The sequence below is a fragment of the Chanos chanos genome, chromosome 8 (genome assembly GCF_902362185.1).
Source record: "Chanos chanos chromosome 8, fChaCha1.1, whole genome shotgun sequence".
Taxonomy (NCBI): Eukaryota; Metazoa; Chordata; class Actinopteri; order Gonorynchiformes; family Chanidae; genus Chanos; species Chanos chanos.
Genome location: NC_044502.1, coordinates 22,636,596 through 22,657,373, shown reverse-complemented (window position 1 = coordinate 22,657,373; position 20,778 = coordinate 22,636,596). Strand labels below are relative to the sequence as shown.

General features: G+C 44.0%; 1 pseudogene; it reads left to right on the top strand.

Annotated features, from left to right (window-relative positions):
• Positions 1-19,573: 19,573 nt before the first annotated feature.
• Positions 19,574-20,415, top strand: LOC115819472 (uncharacterized; annotated as a pseudogene).
• The last annotated feature ends 363 nt before the right edge of the window (positions 20,416-20,778 follow it).

Sequence of the window (20,778 nt, the reverse complement as noted above, 5' to 3'; positions counted from 1 at the left end):
AATACCCCTCAAATGCTTTAAAACAACAGTTACGAGCCTGTTTTGAAAGTGTAAGGAGTAGAAAGTACAGATATGTGTGTTAAAATGTAGGGGGTAAAAGTAAAAAGTTGTCAGAAAAATAAATACTCAAAGCACAGATACCTGAAATCTTCAGTTTAAGTACAGTAATGAAGTATTTGTACCTCGCTCTTCCCACCTCTGCTTAATAATAGTGTTTGTGCAGGTCATGAGCCATGGCAGTAATATTTTCAACATCTGAACTGTTGGAAAGGCCGCTCCTCTGCGCATGCGTCACGCAGAACTTTCTAGTGAGACCCTAAGAATACCAAAGCGAAGTACTCAGAGAAGCCCTGTGTGTTAAGTGTGCGTGATTGCTGTAAAAGTGAGTTCTACCCTGTTCAGTAATATATTCATTGTTAGTTTAGCCTTTTCCCTATATATATTCTAGCATTGTTATAGTTCGTGGGGTTTCTCGGAACGTAGAATGAAGCTTGTTTACCTCGCATTAGTCTGCGCCATTGTAAATAGAGTTCACTGCTTGTTTACGGATTAAGTAACTGATGCCGTCACGTTTATATCGTTACATTTCCAGTTAATTCCTTATTCGTTGCACAAATGTACACTTGTATATACTTGTCATGCCACAGTTACCGCCTTTATTTTGTGTATAAAGTGTTCGCTCGTTGTCGCATAGTGAAACTAGCCTGGTAGCCATGTTTGTTTTATCTCCTAGAGCTTCACGTCCGCCTTGTGGTTAATTCAGAAAGCGCCGCTAGATGGCACTGTTGGACCGTATACATTACTTAACGTTCTGTAACAGCAATGCATGTTCCTTGCTCCAACGATGTTTATGTGACTACTATTAATGTAAATAATGTAAATTATTGTTTGTTATCACCTGTCTCTGTCACATTGATGTAAATGTGGTCTTGCTGTTTATTGTTACAGACCACACTGACACATACCTTTGTATCCTGCTGTCTTTGGACAAAAGGGGAGTAAAGTTATAGTTGCATTAGACGGACTACTGTGTGTCCTGAGCGACACCCCAGGGAGACACCTACTTCCCTCATACTACACCTTACAGTCCATCCAGCCACAGCTATCCAAAATTGGTCCTTCGAGCCGGATTTGGTGTTTCCCTGGACTGAGAGGTGGTCTTCCAACATGCAACCGCATTACTCCCAGTCAGAGGCTGTCAGGCCACGTCGCCAAATTCACCCTCCTACCTATCTTCAAGACTATGACCTGAGTGGAGGACAAAGACATGCCAGCCAGCCTGTATTTCCTCGTGCAACACAGCAAGCACAGGGTACCGAAGAGAGGCAACAGCACAGGTCAGTGCAAAGAGCCGAGACGGTGACTCCACCATCCTCAGGAGCCTCCAGCCCTATAAGTCAAAGCCGATGGGACTCCTCAGACCTAGTGACCGCATTCCTTGAGGAGGGACTGCCCGTTTGAAGTCAGCATAACATGGAGTCACAACGCCGTGTTTCTGGCCTTCCTAGTCCACGCCCACAGCCTAGACACTCATCGCAGTCTTCTCTCTACCATCGGCCATGGGAGGTAAAGCCCCAGCAGTTACTACAGGTACCAGTCAAACAGGAGCACTATCCAGACCCTCCGGTATCTAGTCATCCATTACCGACCTTGCCTCAATCTTCCTCCCTGGATATGCACAGTCAACCGCCTCAGCTGATCCACACCACCAGCACATCGGTGGCATTGCGTCAGTATCCGCCACAGCCCAGCTATAACTGCCCCCCAGACTCAGGTCAAGTGACTGGTCATCAGCCTCAGCCTCATCCTTATCCACCCAACCCATCTCCTGGGAGGTCAAAGGATCCAGACAGGGACCAGTTATTGTATGATTTCTTGGGAAAAATGCTGAGCGAACTGCAGGTCGTGAAAGACCAAGTCGCATCCATGACTCCCAGTAAACCCCAGCCAGCTACATCCCAGCAGGCAAACTATGTGCCCTACTATGATTCCTCCTTTGTGAAGCGCCCTGATAGGCCCTATTCCTATCATCATCAGCCTTCCGCCTCGCCACCTCCTGCCTCTTATACAGGTACACACATCCATGCCTGGCATCAGCAGCCACAGGTAGAGCCATCTAGACCTGTGTATGCTCACCCACCACAGGTGCCTCAACAACAACCTCACCCTCCTCTTCAGAGGCCTTACTATGGAGCTCCTGTGCAACCTCACGCATACCCAGCTTCCCAAGAATACACCTACCGGGGTCCCAAGCCAACAATACCAGACTTTGTCACAAAGGATCCCAGTGAGTTTACCCGTTTGAAGATAGCTCTCGACAACCTTCTGCCTCCTGATGCCACCGAGCTATTCAGATACAAAATCCTGATGGATCATCTGAAGCTTGAAGAAGCTCGCCTGGTAGCAGACTCCTTCCTCAACTCCCCATTCCCCTATTCTGACACAATGGCTGCTCTGAATGAGAGGTACGGCCAGCCCCACAAGTTGGCCCTCAAGAAGATCGCCAGTGTGATGGATTCACCAGACATCCGGCGGGGAGATGCAGAGGCATTTGAGAGATTCGCTTTACAAATCAGGTCTCTTGTTGGCATGCTTAATACTCTGGGCTCAGCCGGCGAAGCAGAGTTGAGATGCGGATCACATGTGGAGCGACTTCTTAGTAAGTTACCTTCAGAGATGAGGTCAGAGTTCCGCCGGCAGATGGGCCGCCGGCCTGGGATGGCATACACTCTCCTTGACCTATCTGAATGGCTCCACTATGAGGTATGGTGCCAATGCTCTGAATCACAGATCAGTAGCAAGGGACAGAAACAAGGGCAGAGAAAAGATCGCAAGTGAGATGTCAAACAATCAACACGTTCGACCACAATACTGCATAGAGCTGATGAGGCCACAGAGAATCAGACCGCTGAGTCAGCCCCTTCCAAGCCAACCCAGTTGATCAAGAAGAAAGCCACATCGAAGGCCTTCTGTCCTTATTGCAACAAAGATGACCACTACCTCAGTCAGTGTACCATCTTTAAGGCATTCAGTAAAGATCAAATTACTGACTGGATCCAGACCACTCATCGCTGTTGGCGTTGTGGACGTACACACCAGGCTGCTCAGTGTACGCTGAAGAAGCCGTGTAGCATTTGCAAGGGCAGACACCTCCAGATCTTACATGAGGTAAATTCTAAGAATGCCAGAGAGGACTCGTGCCTGCTAAGTTCTGCAACAGAAACTTTGTACCTGGATAAACCCCTGGATTGCAGACGAGTGCTGCTCAAGGTCATCAGAGTACTGCTTCACTACCAAGGGAAGACCCTTGACACCTATGCCATCCTGGATGATGGATCGGAGCGTACCATCCTCCTCTCCGCCGCTGCCCTCAAGCTTGGCATACAAGGCACAGATGAGAGTTTAGCACTGAGAACAATCCGCCAAGACGTCCAAACCATCAGTGGCTCCTCAGTCTCCTTCCAGATATCCCCAGCAGCCCAGCCTCAGAGGACCTTTCAGATTACCGCAGCCTTCACTGCCAAATGCCTTGGATTGGCTGACCATTCCTATCCTGCCTCCATCCTGAAGAAGTACAGGCATCTCAAAGACCTTCCCCTGCAGCCCTTTGAGCAGGTGCGTCCTCTACTGCTCATCGGTGCCGATCACACCCATTTGATAACACCAACTGCACCAGTTCGTCTGGGACCTCCAGGCGGACCAGCTGCCATTAAGACTCGGCTTGGATGGGTGTTGCAAGGACCTGCTCGGCTCCTCCAGACTCAGCTGCAGCCGCAACAGTGCCACTTCCTTTCCCTCACCCCTGCAGAGCTGGAACTCAAGAGAAACGTCGAAAGATTATGGCAACTCGATGTTTTACCTTATCGTTGTGAGAAGCAGGTAACAAGATCAAGGGAGGATCAAGAAGCCATCAACCTTTTGGAAGCCAAGACAACCAGAGTGGAGGTAAACGGTATTCTCCGCTACGCCACACCACTACTGCGCAGGAAAGATTCGGCCTGCTTCCAAGCCCCCAAGGAGGCCGTACTGCCTAGCCTCAGGAGCATGGAAAGACGGCTCATAAAGGACCCTGACAGGGCAGCTGCATATAATGCAGAAGTAGACAAGCTGGTAATCGCTGGTGCTGTGGCCAAACTCGCCCCTGAGGCTACCTCAACTGGAGAAAGTTGGTACATTCCGCACCATATGGTCCACCACAACAGCAAAGACCGTATAGTGTTCAACTGTTCCTTCCAGTATAAAGGACTTAATCTAAATGAATGTTTGCTGCCTGGCCCAGCCTTGAGCCCGTCTCTCCTGGGTGTGCTTCTCCGCTTTAGGGAGCACAGTGTCTACGAGTGGCAGGTACTCCCCTTTGGGACTACTTGTAGTCCTTGTTGTGCATCCTCCCTTCAGAGGCATGTCTCATTACACAGCACACCAGAGGAGGATGTGAGATTCTCAGTGGAAAGGTGCTTTTATGTAGACAACTGTCTACAGAGCTTCACCTCAGCTGAAGAAGCATGCCATATGCTCAACAAACTAAGGGCCCTTCTGGCATCTGGTGGGTTCAACATCCGGCAGTGGGCCAGCAACAAGCCGGACGTCATCAGCCACCTACCACCAGAGGCTCGATCTAACAGATTGGAGCTATGGCTCACCCATAACAAAGCAGAGGCAATGGAATCCACCCTGGGCCTCAGCTGGTGCTGCGACACTGATCACCTAGGTTTCAAGCACAGACCTGTGACCTACAGTGTTCCCACAATGAGGAATATTTACCGGGTGTTGGCAACTCAGTATGATCCCCTCGGTGTCATCCTTCCTTTCACAACACGGGCAAAGGTGATTGTACAACAGCTATGGGATAAGCACAGGGATTGGGATGACCCCATGCTCCCCGAACACCTCCTGCAGGCATGGAAGGTGTGGGAAGCCGAACTCCAATTCTTGCCGCAAGTAGTGCTACCTCGGTGCTATACTCCATCTGCTATGGAGCACCTTCTGGTGACCCATGACATCCACGTCTTCTCTGATGCCTCTGAAAAGGCTTATGGGTCTGTAGCATACCTCCGCTCCATAGACCCCCATGGCAGCGCACACCTAGCCTTCCTTCTAGCAAGATCTCGGGTGGCTCCGCGGAAACAACACTCAATACCACGGTTGGAACTCTGCACGGCTCTAACCGGAGCACAGCTAGCCAGATTTCTCTCGAACGAGCTCACTGTACCTATACAGGAGATCACCTATTGGACAGATTCTACCACCGTCCTACACTGGTTACACTCTGAGTCCTGCCACTTCAAAGTATTCGTGGGTACTAGAATCGCAGAGATCCAAGAGTTGACCAACTTGAAGGCATGGAGATATGTAGACTCTGCCAGAAACCCTGCAGATGACCTTACCAGAGGAAAGAGCCTGACAGACTTACTGGGACCTAACCGGTGGATCCAGGGACCGCAGTTTCTCCTACAGCCTCCCAGTGAATGGCCATCAAAGCCCTCTGAAACAGGTTCCGAAGATGGTGCAGAACTACGGAAAGCCGCCTTCTGTGGGATAACCACCTCACTATCACCTGTAACAGATGGCTCTAAGTACAATAGCTGGCAAGAACTGGTAGAAGCAGTAGCTGAGGAGCTTCATGGGGCGGCAGGTCTGACTGGCCATCCTCCTGCAAACACCTTCCGAGAAGCAGTGCTTCTAGCTCTGAGGACAGTCCAGATGGATAGTTTTCCTGAAGACTATCGGCTTCTGGAGATGGGCAAAGCGTTGCAACAAACCAGCCGATTACTTTTCCTCTCCCCAGAGTTTGATGAGTCCAACAAGCTTATCCGGGTTGGGGGCCAATTAAGACGCAGTGAGGACCTCGACCCTAGCACAGTACACCCCATTGTCCTGGATCCCAGCCACCAGAACACCCAGCTGCTCATAAAGGACTACGATGCCCGGCTGCGCCATCAAGGACCAGAGCGAGTGTTTGCAGAGCTCCGCCGGAAAGTGTGGATACTTAGAGGCCGAGAAGCTGTACGCAAGCACCAGCGGACCTGTCTCGAATGTCGTAAATGGAGGTCCGAGCCAGCCTGCCAGAAAATGGTTGATCTTCCACCCCCTTGACTGAGGCTGTTCAAACCACCATTTTATTCAGCAGGTATGGATTGCTTTGGCCCCTTCCTGATTAAGGTGGGACGCCGTAATGAGAAAAGGTGGGGCCTCCTATTTAAATGCCTCACAACCAGAGCTGTACAGCTAGAGGTCCTGACTTCCATTGACAAGGATGCATTCCTTATGGCTCTTCGAAGATTCATTGCCCGCCGTGGTAAGCCTGCCGAGCTATATTCTGACCAAGGCACCAATTTCCGTGGAGGAGAAACGGAACTGAAAGACACCTTCAATCAGCTTAGCTCTGATTTGCAGCAGCTTCTGGCCAAACAACAGATCAACTTCCGCTACAACCCTCCTGCTGCACCTCATTTCGGTGGAATATGGGAGCGAGAAATCCGCTCTGTTAAGTCAGCGCTCTATGCCACGTTTGGCTCGGCCACAGTCACAGAAGAGGTCCTCAGGACTGTCCTCATCGAAATTGAGGCCATTCTAAACTCCAAGCCCCTAGGATATGTTTCAGCAGACCTAGCAGATCCAGATCCTGTGACGCCCAATTGCTTTCTGATGGGGCGGCCCGATGGCTCCCTACCCCAAGTTGTTTATCCAGACTCTGAGCTCCTAACCAGGAAGAGATGGAGACACTCACAGGTGTTGACCGACAGATTCTGGACAGCCTTTGTCAAACATTACCTGCTTGGGCTGCAGACCCGAGGAAAGTGGCAGAATCCCTCATCAGACATCAAAGTCGGGATGGTGGTGATGCTGGTTGACCCCCAGCTACCTCGTTCATTGTGGCAAATAGGGAGAGTAACCAAGGTCTTTCCAGGCGCTGACGACCGGGTGAGGACAGCCGAGGTGTAGATAAAGGACAGAGTGTACACCAGACCTATCACCTGCTTGATCGTGCTACCAGAGATTCCAGACCAAGAGGACAACGCTGACGGCAGCAATGAACCTTAGACCGGCCTTTCCATGGGACAAATTTGGACACAAATTTGGGGGCAGCATTGTTGGAAAGGCCGCTCCTCTGCGCATGCGTCACGCAGAACTTTCTAGTGAGACCCTAAGAATACCAAAGCGAAGTACTCAGAGAAGCCCTGTGTGTTAAGTGTGCGTGATTGCTGTAAAAGTGAGTTCTACCCTGTTCAGTAATATATTCATTGTTAGTTTAGCCTTTTCCCTATATATATTCTAGCATTGTTATAGTTCGTGGGGTTTCTCGGAACGTAGAATGAAGCTTGTTTACCTCGCATTAGTCTGCGCCATTGTAAATAGAGTTCACTGCTTGTTTACGGATTAAGTAACTGATGCCGTCACGTTTATATCGTTACATTTCCAGTTAATTCCTTATTCGTTGCACAAATGTACACTTGTATATACTTGTCATGCCACAGTTACCGCCTTTATTTTGTGTATAAAGTGTTCGCTCGTTGTCGCAAAGTGAAACTAGCCTGGTAGCCATGTTTGTTTTATCTCCTAGAGCTTCACGTCCGCCTTGTGGTTAATTCAGAAAGCGCCGCTAGATGGCACTGTTGGACCGTATACATTACTTAACGTTCTGTAACAGCAATGCATGTTCCCTGCTCCAACGATGTTTATGTGACTACTATTAATGTAAATAATGTAAATTATTGTTTGTTATCACCTGTCTCTGTCACATTGATGTAAATGTGGTCTTGCTGTTTATTGTTACAGACCACACTGACACATACCTTTGTATCCTGCTGTCTTTGGACAAAAGGGGAGTAAAGTTATAGTTGCATTAGACGGACTACTGTGTGTCCTGAGCGACACCCCAGGGAGACACCTACTTCCCTCATACTACACCTTACAGTCCATCCAGCCACAGCTATCCAAAATGAACCATTGGTTCTCTGTGACTTAAACAGTTCACCTGCTAATATGCTAACCTCCATTTATATGAAGCATAAATAGTTGTGGTGTACAATAAGCGTCCATATTAATATACGTCTGTTGTCCTTTGGTGGTTGTGCGTACGATCCACAAGCCAGTGGTGTTTTCACTACAGGGATTGCTGTTTGTTTACATATTTGTCTTGTTATTTTCCTTTCCTCAGAATATCAGCCCTTCCCTTTTCCTCTTTCTCCTATCTCTTAAGCACCAAGCCTGAGTGAGAAACTAATGTTTATAGAAACTTGAGAGATCTCTCACCTGTAAGATGGAGTGTCGTAGTCACTCAGACTCTAAAGAAAATTATTTGATCTTCCCTTGTACTCATAGTACTGGCTGCAAAAGGTAGCTTGCAAAGCAACATGTCAGCAAGCAGTTCTGGTCGCTGTAATGTGGAGATTTGCCATTCTGGTGCTTACGGTGTGTCTGGGCTCTCTGTTGGATGTGTTACAAACAAGATGATGGTTAATGCAAAGCAAATGCATACAAAAACTTTAAATGTTTTGTTTTTTCATTCAAGTAGAAATACCTGAATTATGGATTATGAGGGCACCACAATCGTTGATACTGACAGTATGTGTGTGTGTGTGTGTGTGAGATTCTGCACAAACAGATGAAGCTGACATATCTGAATACCTGTAACTTTGGGTTCGGGGATTAAACAACCTAGATGAAATACACATCACAGTGGAGATTCAGATATTAAATACTGTGTCAGCTGTGAAACTAACAGTAGATTTTTTATCTATCTCACCCTGCTCCATTTACAAAGAGATTTTCAAGTGAGCACCTCTCCGGCCCTTATTTATTCCCAGCTTGCATATCATAATATCAGCAGGCACGTGTGATCATGAGCTTAGTGTTGTGTTCACACAGCAGTATCCTGAGCACACAGAGTGCATGATGGTGACTGCTTTGAGACCGCTGCAGAGAGGAAATACTCAGCGGTAGAGAAAGAGGCACTTGGCGCTTGGTATGTTGGCGGTTGAAAACGGATGAATTTTACCTATGAGATTTACACTGCAAATGGACTGCCTCTGCCCGTGAGCATATCTACAGCCCCCTGCACAGAGCTGGTTGGTGCCACTGCTGTTGACAACCTGCAATGTCAGACTATAATGTCACTGAATGAGTTTGCCTCCTCCTCTTGTGCTGAACTCACGTTGTGCGTACCGTGCTACCATACTTTAAAATGGGACATGAACAAAGTGTGAAAGACAACCTGGTGTACAGGTAAATGTCCACAGTGGTGCTGGCTTCATTGTTAAAAACACACATATATGAAAGTCATCAGGGCACTATGCGAACAGAACAGCACAAGTGGAAGCGACACTGGTTCCCACAGTCTAGAAAATACTGGGTTAAAAACAACCCAATTTGCGTTGTTTTTAACCCAGGTGCTAGTTAAATATGGGACAGAACACATGTTGGGTTAAAGTAACCCCGCAAGATGGGTTGCTAATTTAACCCAGCAAGCTGGGTTGCTTAACCAAACCAAATACTGGTTGATTCTGACAAGGATGCTGGGTTAAAATGACCCAGAAATTTGGTCTTACCTATCAACCCAATACTGATTTATATTGACCTCTTTGTTGGGTTTATTTGACTTACCAATTATGATACTATTTTCAGGTTTTCACACAAATATTTTTAAAAATTACATTATATATACTTTATGAGTAAATCACAGTGAAATAGGGCCAGATGGCATCGGCCAAAATACATTTAAACCAAAGAAAACATACCACATACATTTAAACCAAAGAAAACATACCATATATTAAAGCTTTTTTATCTTATAACAATTCATAAGAAGTACATTCATAAGACATACCACATTATTTCCTTACAACCAAGAGTTTAGATTCTAAAATAAAGAGATTCTAAAAACAGATAAAAGTAAGACAATCATAAGTCATACATCATAAGTCATACATCATCTCATCACAAAGAGTTTAGATTCTAAAAGAAGAAAACTGTCCTCATCTATTGCCTCATCTGAAACACAGAAAACAAACAGAAAACAAAAGTTGTATGTTTTAGTTCTCATAATGGCACAAATCATACAGCTAACACACTCCCACCCCAGTCCTTATACATAGACACACATTACACATTATATTATGAGTATTACAATAAGTATAAGTATTGTTAATAAGTATTGTAAAATTCCATTGCCGAAAGTTTCAACAATAAAATGCTTACCTGCAAAACTAACTATGAGCTCTGAAAGTTGCCATTCCGTAAGTTCATCTTTGACAAAGCTGTCCATGTTTGTACATACAAGGGCCGCAGGAAAAACACAAGTCTATCAAATACAAAATCAATCAATATATCTGTCTCAATGAGAAAGGTAAACTTGTATGGAACAAAGTTAGCTAATGCAAAGAAAACGTTAACCTGTAATGCTAGCTAGCTGAATTGTTCGACTGCCCAGTAGCTGACAGCCTATGTTTGTGATTAGTCAAGTGAAAGATGGCAACCAACTGGGAATGAATTATTAGCATGTCATTCTGCTGCCTTTATAGTAGGGTGAGTTTATATAAGCACAACATAATATTACAAACCTCAGTCTTTGTAATGGTAGCCTGGCCCCCTGCCAGTGGTCGTCTTCCCGGGTGTAAAAATGGTCCGTTGAAAAAGCGGTGCTTTTAACTGTAGTATGACCCAAAGGCTGAGTTGTTTGATCCCAGCAACCCAGCGGCTGGGTCATTTTATGTCAAATGTGGAGGAGGAGGGGAGGGGCACTGTCTACAACCACTAACGCAGCTGCTGGGTTGCAGAAAACAACCCAGAATGGGTTACAATAACCCAACAAAAAGATCAACAGCCTCAACCCAGCATTTTTTTTAAGAGTGCAAGCATGGATGCCCTTGTGCATTCCCAGATCTCTGCATGTGCTCTGTGTCAAAAAATCAGACAGAACCAAGATAACGTCTGCTGCACCATTGCAGTATATGCTGTATTCTCATGTGCCTTGGGGTAAATTTGGTATTGTTTCTTATTTTATTATTTGTATTGTTGGACCATTCAGCAGTAGATCAGGAAGCATGCAGATATACAGTCACTTTTACTGACTATTACTCAAAGTTGCCTGAAGTTGTACTCACAGCATCTGTGATGACAGAAACAGTGATTGGATTCCAAAGTAATACAGACGCAGGCGCAAAAACCTACTTGTGTGCAAAATGAGTGCGTTGTGAGAACTTATTTTTGTACCAAAGTCACATCTTAAATTTTCTGATCCTGTGGGGATAGAAAAACAGTTGGGTCCTAGCACCTACACCTACAAACCTGGTAATGGTTCCTCATACTCCTCTCAGATCTTCCTGTGCCATTGCTTGAGACTATAATTGGTGCTGCTGCTGAAACCAAGTGGATAAACCAGAGTCAACATTCACCATCTGAAATACCACACACACACACACACACACACACTGTCATCGTAAATTTCCAGCACTGCATTCACACTAGGACTTGGCATCCTACAAACATAAAATTTAAATAGAAATACTTTGCCATCAGAACGAACTGTGTATAGAACATAGTTATGTACTATACACAGTACATTGTGTATAGTACATGTTAGTTGAAGTCAGCTCTGCATTTTCAGAGTTAACATAAGCAAATAGCAAATTTCATCTTGCCCTCATAGACCACCATAGGGAAAAGACAATAGTTAGCATAAATCCATTATAATTGATTAACACAAAACTCACTTGGTTATTGTGCATCCCCACAAATAGAAAGACCCTGGTAAGTGCCCCTCTCCGACGGTGGGCAGTATAGGGTTGGACAGTATAAACAGTATAGACAGTACACCGGTATGAATTTGCCCTACAGTATGGATTTTGACTACACCGTGCTGACCCGTAGAGCCATCACAGGCCTCAAGTGGCAATGACGTAATTACACCAGCAGTGTACTAAACCTGAGGTCATTAATAGTAGGACCGTGGTCCAGATCCGGATTCAGACGCCGTCCTATGCGGATCCGGATATATAACTGATAAACTATTGGGAATTATTAAATTTTGATGGAGCATTTCTATTCTAACTGGCGCAGCTTTTCTAGACTTTATGGCACTGGTTTAGCGGCCCAGGAAACTCACCAATTAATTGCATGCGTTGTACGTCATTTCACATGATGCTACGGAGCCAATAAAATCTGCGCATTCCGATAAGCATTGCAACTCGAGTCAGTGTGTGAAATACACACACACAGGGGAGAAACGAGACGAAAGAAAGTGATAAGAGAAATAAGTGAGTCAGAGAAAAGTAATTTCACATAGTGTGTGTAACTGTACGTTCACACTGAGCGGCGAGAGCGTCAAAAGTCGCTCAAACCTCCCTGCTAACAACGAAATAGGCGGGTACGAAATGATGAAATAGGCGGGTACAAGTTCCTTCGGAAAGCTTGGTTATGCAAATGTTTTTTAAAGGGGCCACGAAGCAAACAAACAGGTCGAGAGGTATCTTTGTGCTGACTGACCACCAGTAGGCTATAAGTTAACCTTATGAGATATTCTAAATGTGAAGGTGAGAAATCGATCGATGACAGAAATAAATTAATAATGCTAATTACATATTTCGTAACAAAATAAACTAACGGAAAATACTACTTAAAAGCTTTTTTTGTTGTGTGTCTTTTGTGTTAATGCTAGGCTAGGTCAAATTCCAGCATGGAGTTCATAGGGACACGTTTACTAGCCTTGGTCTTTAATTAACACTAATGTTTGTGCATAACCTACATTACAGTACAACATGGGGAAACCTGCCACAGTATAATTAGTTTCTCCTCCATTTTGCTTAGGACTAAAAGTTTTGTGGGAACAATAGTTTATACTGTTGTGTTCTCTAAAATTCTCTAAAGCGGAGCACCTCCAAATTCCTATTGGTTGCCGCCAAACCGCGTCAGAATAAAGTTGAAGTTTAGTTAACTTTATGGTAATGAGCTATGATGCGGTTTGGCGGCAACCAGTCGGAATTTAGAAGTACCCCCACTAGAGAATTCTAGAGAACACAATCTGTAAACTTTTGTTCCCACCAAACATGTAATTTAGTTCCCAGCACAACGGAGGAGAGTTTGATCATAGCCGCTGTGGGCTGAAATGTTGAAATTTCACTTAGCACTTAGCATCACCGCAAAAGTCACACCACACAAATGGCTTATAATTAGTTTATTTCGTTAGTTCATTTTGTTACCAAACTTGCCATTATAATTGTTCATCTCTTTCCTTAATCAATAACTTTCTTATCTTCACATTTAAAAGATTTCATGAGTCAACTTAGGCCTATACCGTACTTGTGGTCAGTCTGCAGATATCGGTATACATGTTTGTTTGCCTTTCAGCCCCTTTAAACAAGTTTGTAAGACCAAGCATTCCGAACGAACTTGTACCCGCCTATTTCATCAGTGAGTGTAAGAACCCAGTATGATCGATTCACTGCCCAACAACGTGCTAACGAACGTTCCCTGAAAGCTGCTCCGATTTTGGGTCAACATAAAAAAAACCCAAAAAAAACATTTACTGATGGAGGGGTTGTCAAGGAGAGCATGAACGCGGTAGCTGAAACATTACTTGAGGGAAGACAAAAAGAGTACACTTAGGAGTACAGTAATAGCTGCCGTGCAGTTGCCAGATCAGTGCTTTACCCTCTCAGAAGCATTTATATTGAAATTTTAAGAAACACGAATATACCGTGATGTCTAATGTTACCTTCCGTACTTCAGATTATCCCGTGATATAGTGGTGGGCAAAGCGAAGCATCATGAAACACTGAAGCGTTCGAAGCAACTGGCGGAAAATTAGAAACACTTTCGAAACAATCCGACACCCGTCTCCACGGTGACTTTTGCAATCGTCACATCTTGATAATGCTGCTCTGCGAAACGGCAATTCGGACAAGCGTTGACAAATTCTAATCTACTTATTGTTCTGTTGGGTTATGCCAGGCATTCAGTACATATGATTAATACATATTTCGGAGAAATCACCATGCAACAAAGAAAGAAACAAGAGCTTTAAGATAATCAGAGACAGGAAATTGTGACTGTAATGAACAGTGCGTTTCAATAAAAAGTCCTTTTTTTCTATTGTGTTGTGTTTATTAACATATGTGAGGCTATTTCAATTACTTGGTATTTCAATTTCATGTGTAAGACATGACATTTAGGAAGATAATCTACTGACAAAAGGCTGCTATGTTATTGGGATATTTAACCTCATGGGTTCTGTGGGTTTGAATTTACTTTGTAGCCTAGGAAGTAGGCCTATAGGCCTCTTAAATGTGCTTTCTTTGGGGAACATCAGAAGTAGCGGCTGGAGAGCTGGAAATAGAGGAAGCCCAAACCTCACCTTTAAATCTATAATTAATTTCCACCTGTTCCCGTTTATCCGCTTTGATTAACAATAAAACTAACGATTCACAGAATAAGCAATACCAATTGTGGAAATCGAGTAAATGATTACCGTTGTCATTTCGTGATAGTATTATTTCTACACTGTGTAGCATTTGTTATACCCACACGTTCTTTTAATTTGTGGATAATTGAACTTTTCGCTCTCCTCCCGAGGTCAGGGAATATTAGTATCAAATGCGCTCGTCTGATTTGCAAGATTCTGCCGTTTAAATGCTCGCGAAACGCCGTGGATTGTCTGAAACGTGTGCTGTAGCGAAAGCTACGGCGTGTAATTGTTTAACAAGGATGGCAATTATCTGAATACGTAATGGAAAAGTAGTCCCTCAGTGTGTTTTACATTGTAGCTTTCTTGTATTACGAAATACAAATTTAAAAAATGAATAGGCTACAGTTATTGACATCGATCTCAATTTCTGAGAATAAATTTTTAGATTAGAAAAAGCAGGATCTTTTATCTGTTTATCTGCAATGCATCAGCGTTGAGGGCAATGCACAATAAAGTTTAGCATTAGAGGTCCGTGAAGATTCTCAGTCATCCAGGGCATAGTTGTTCAAGAAAGGTTAAGTCAAGGGCAACTGGACAGCTGCCCTTGTCTTAACCTTTCTTGGATGTTTAGCACTAGAATTTGGAGTTTCCAAATCGAAATGATCCCACACCAGAGATCTTACGTTGATTTTCCATTTTAATCTAGCCTATCAAACTATCTGCTATACTATCTGTCGCTATCACTCTCCATACATTAATGTCACTACATCTATCCTAACTATTGGTCAATGTCTGTCTCTCACTAGCCTATCAATCAATATGTATAATTCACTAAATCGCACTGTCAGTTGCTATAGCCTATGTCGCTTTCTCTCAAAATCTCTCTCCTCTCACAAAAACCCTCGAGGCTGGGATATGTTTGCTTGACTTTTTAAGCATTGTGGGAGTTCGCGGTTCAGACAGATGTATGATCAGGTTTGTTCCTGACACTGTCAATCAAACGTAAGAGCTGCAGGTGCGCCACCTGTCGAAACAGTTTCGAAACGGAGGTGAAACGTACCAAACCCTCACTTAGCCCTTGTCACGTGACATGGGCGTTTTTAACCTCATTTCGGAGCAGTGTTTCGAAACGTCTGCGCTTCGAAAGCTCGGCACAGCGTCGAAACGTCAGTATCGAGCGTCCCATCCCTAACTGTGTGTGAAAGTACCCTACGTCTTGCGTTGTCTCTACAAAAGAATGAGCACGAACAGCGTGTTGAGAGGCAGTTACATCAAGGGCATTATCGGCGCGACTGGAAACGAAGGCTACTTCACACGCAACACACGCTAAGATAAAGGGGACAGACTGTAGACAAATTTGAATGCTTTCTAAAAATACAAGTTTTATTCTTGTTTTTTAAAAAATGCAGCAAGTTGAATCGCCTCAAAGTAAACGCGCTCCAAACTGAATGATAAACTTTATCCCGCGGAGAACACTGGTTTATTAATTAGCAGGATTTTCCCTTAATATGTTATCGGGCAGTTGAAGGGAATATTGACAGGCTGAAGGATCTACATTTATGCAATTCGCGTAATTCCTGTGAGTGGAACAATCAATAATCTCCAGTGTTCTTCGTCATCTTAAAATGTGACTCCAAAGTTAGTTGACTGAGAACACAAAATTGTCTTATGTGAACGCGCTTCTACCCTCACTGCACTGCAGACGAAGAGTGCAGGGCCCAATGGTCGAGAACGCGCACGTCGCTGTCAGTTTGTAGGAAATGTAGACGCAGCCATGAGATGTTAAGAGCAAAACACATGAAATCTAACTCAAACAGCTGAATAGATCTTTGAAGAATAATCATGACAAGAATAAATGGAGGACTCGAGTGAACTGGGTCAGTTCGATCAAATATCAAACTGACAGAGTCTACCCACGAGCTTCTGCGATGCCAGAGCGGAACCCAGTCAAGAGCTTCCGAGGCTTACTCAGCTAGACACAGCGGGCCAAACTTGCAAGATTAGCCAGCTGGCTTTGGGTGATTTTTTTCTTTGGAATTTGTTTGGTTAGCTTCGCTACCCATCGTACGCTGTTGACATCCCCGAAATTCATCAGTTTTCATTCAACGAAGTAACCTGTCTCGGCAGTCAAAGCTGTGGGGGCGCCGAACAAAATCGTCCGGGTCGCCCAGGCGGACGGATAACACAGTCTAGCGGACCAAAGGTGAGTTGGTTTGGGACTGATGAGGCCAGATAGTGCCGGGGATTAGAGTTAGGGCCCTGAGAATGGACGCAGTGAGCCAAACCGCCGGCGAGCAAGCTAATGATATCTTGAGTGCTATGAATCGGGAAGTGGTGTGACAGTTTATAGGCCTCAAAAGCATATGCAAATATTTAATACAATTTGTAACCTGATGCCAAGAGGAATGTCACTGTTGACGTTTGCTTGTTAAAAGTTGCGATGTTTTGTTGATTTTCAATTGAATGTGTGTTGTAAATGGGGCGTTCTTTATGGATTGTGAGTATCATCGGCCGGCTCCTCTGTGTGCCATAAACTGATACTTTTTCTGGATAAGGAGCTTAATTTGATAGCATCGCCACTAGCTACATAAGCATTATCGTCACGTTTCTGACTGAGTTAACATGTTCTGCAGCTAAGTGACTACGGCGGTCCATTGCAACTTTTTACGTCATGTCTTTGTTTTGTGAGAAACCATAAGCATTGTAAAGGAAGAATTCCAGAGGAAATTTGTGTGGTCTGATTCTGGAGGTCACATCCACGTCGTTGTCCTGTCATTTCTTGTCACTTAGCGTGATCAAGTAGAATTGCTAGTAGAGTTACTAATTTTAAAATACAACGTGCTTCTGATTTTTTTTTCTAATATGGACGTTGCTGACCCGATGATGAGACGTACCGCTAGTTATTGTTTGGGTGGAGCCAAATGAGAGAGTATTATCCCCACGAGTTTCCGGTAAGAGTGCTTGGGTACTAAGAGCCGCTACTGTGACAACGTTTGTTTGTTTGTTTTTAAGTACAGAAAACCGCCGCGACTGATTCACCGACGCTGACAAGATCGTTATGTCGTAAACATTGTGCATCTGTTTCGACAAAACTTGTCGAATGTATATTACACCCCGCCCCACGCATGCATGGAGTCATTTCGTATTCCCGGCTCACAGACCTCTTCAGCAAATACGTTTGTAATAAATGAAACTGTAAACGTGGATAAATCCGGTGTTGATATTTCACTGCTGGTAAGAGACTTATATTTTAACAGTATAAAACTTTAGACAAGATCAGACCTTTCGGCGTAATGTGTGAAAACATTGCTGTCACAGTTTGCATACTCAGTTTACCTCTCTTCATGAAACGTGGGTTAGAGGCTAAGCGGTGCATAATATGTTGTTGTTTTGATATAGTTGTATCAGGAGGTTGTCTATATTTGTGAATTTGATCTTTAACTCTTACCTGCTTTTCAGAACATGTTCAAATCCAGGACAGGTTTCTGTTGTGGTTTACTTGCTCATCCAGTCTCTCACATTGTAAAAGTTACATAATTAGCTATGCACAGAATCAGCTGCTCCTTAAGCTGACCCAACATCCCACCCAGGATGAGTCAAATCATCCCCTAGTGCTGCCTAGCATGTCTGTCGCCAGTGGTTGACTCTGTCAGGGCACTCACTCTGGCCTGTTCACAGGTAATGCGTAATGTAAAACAGTGGCAGTGAGGAGAATACTGTCATAAACAGGGCTGTGGTGTGCTGCAGTGGTGGAGAACTGAACGTATTGGTGCTTTGGTCTGAAATTATCCATCCAACATGTTTGGAGGTTTGTTGGATGATGGAGGGTATGGGTGAGGTAGGGAAGGGATGATGGGGGTACGGGTGATGAATATTGGAGGGTATGGATGATGGAAGCTACAGGTGATGGATGTGTGAGTTGTAGTTGGCAGTGTTCAGAGCTCATGTTCACTTAAAACCTAAAAAACTTAAAAAAACTAACCTTGACCCTGAAGCCCTAAATAATTATAGGCCGATCTCTAATCTTCTGTTTCTTTCAAACATACTTTAAAAAATTGTAGCTGCTCAGCTGATAGCCCATATGTCCCCAAACAGTTTGTTTGAAATATTTCAGTCAGGCTTCAGGTGTTTTCACTCTACTGAAACCGCACTTACTGGAGTAACTAATGATCTTTTATTAGCCATGGACGCTGGTGCTGCTTCTATTCTTATCCTACTTGATTTGAGCGAACCATTTGACACCGTCGATCACACTGTATTGTTAAAGCGTCTGGAAAATCAAATTGCCATTTGTTGCCTGGCCCTCTCTTGGTTTAAATCTCATCTCTCAGCCCCTGTTTACACCTTGCATTAAGATCCGATTTTGGTGATCCGATCACAAGTGGACAGCTCAAAAGTACAGGTGTAAACGCATCCAATCCACATTGAGGTCACATGGAGATCCAATCACTCAGACCACATTCAGAGGTGGTCTGGACCACATATGACCACATTCTTATAGCAGTGTAAATGCGAATGCGAACTCAACCACATTGAACGACCACCTACTCAATTGACGTCCTCTGCTTACGCGGAAGTATGAACTCATTCGCTCATGTACACATTCACTCGCCAACAGCATAATATTAAAGTGCCACAACAGGCAACAACAACAATGGGCAAAATGGATACTGTTTTGACTTCTTCTTCTTCTTTTAATTTCCAGCAGACTGCAGGGGACGCGCATTGATGCCTCCCGCTGATTAAAAACAACAACGTTTAACATGAAAAAGCTTAACGTGGCTTAATGTTCCAAAACTGCGAGGAATGATCACAAATTTCTCTTGGGGGACATCTCTTGTCAGAAACGCCTCCTCCTATCGAAAATTCAAAATCCAATCAAAAAAAAAAAAAATTGAAATTCAGTGAAAGGGGTGACATGTTGGAAATGATTTACGTGATTATTTGCATGTAGAGCGGGGAGGTGAGATCCGATCTCAAGTGGTCACTCATGAAACGGATCCTAAAGCCAGGTGTAAACGGACGTACTTAGCTGTCCACTTGTGATCAGCTCACCAAAATCAGATTTTAATGCAAGGTGTAAACAGGGCCTCAGAGAGAAAGCAGTGTGTTCCATATAATAATGTGACCTCCGATTACCGTGAGCTTAACTATGGTGTTCTGTTCTCTATTTACATGCTCCCTTTGGGTGATATTATTTGTAGTTACAACATTAACTTCCATTGTTATGCTGACGATACTCAGATTTTCTTACCTATCCAGCACATTGAATTGGCTAACCTTGAGGCGTGTCTCTGTCCTATTAAGCGTTGGATGTCTTCAAATGTCCTGATGCGTAACTCAGGGAAGACTGAAATGCCGGTCATTTGTCCCCCTACGGATAAGCATCTTTTTAGTGGTCTTACCCTGTATTTTAACAACTGCATCATCTCTCAAAACTCTACAACTAAAAATCTTGGTGTGATTTTTGACTCTAGTCTCTTGCTAGTCACTCGTATCAAAAACACAACTAAAACTGCCTTCTATCACCTCCATAATATTGCTAAAATTAGGCCCTTTCTGAGTATGCCTGATGCAGAAACATTGTTCACCCATTTGTCATGTCTCGCCTCAATTACTGCCATGTTCTTTACTCTGGCCTGCCTGCCTCTGTTACCAAAAATCTTCAGCTGGTCCAGAATGCTGCTTCCAGAATTCTGACCAGGACAAGGAAGTTTAACCACATTACACCTGTCCTGGCTTCCCTTCATTGGCTCCCAGTTCATGCAAGGGCAGATTTTAAGGACCTCTTGTTGACATATAAAGTTCTACATGGGCTTGTGCCAGCCTACCTATCCAACTTAATTACACCCTATAACCCCCCTCGCACCCTTCACTCTCAAGATTCGGGACTATTAGTCGTTCCAACAGTTAAAAAGAAGTCCGCTGGCAACCGAGCCTTTTCCTACTGCTCTCCCTTCCTCTGGAATGGTTTATCTATAGAAATCTCCATACCTTTAAAACCTGACCTTTAAAACCCGACCTTTAAAACCAGACTTATCTATTTTCTTGAACTTATTGATAATATAATTTTGATTTGACTTTGTTATGGACATGTACAGCCCTTTTAGACTATAAATAGTGATACTGGGCTCTAAATAAACTTGTATTATTATTATTATTATTATTATTATTATTATTATTATTATTGTGTTCAAGTGGAGCTGAGGTTATGTTTGTTGTTAGCCTTCCACCTCTCTTGCACTGTTAAATCAGAAAACTTTTTAAAGCATCTGTCTTCTCTGCATCAGGTGACCTCACCCACCTAATAATACAACAAACTAACAAGCTGTAAACAAATTGTTGGTCAAGGTAACTTTTCAGTTGGTTTTATTACT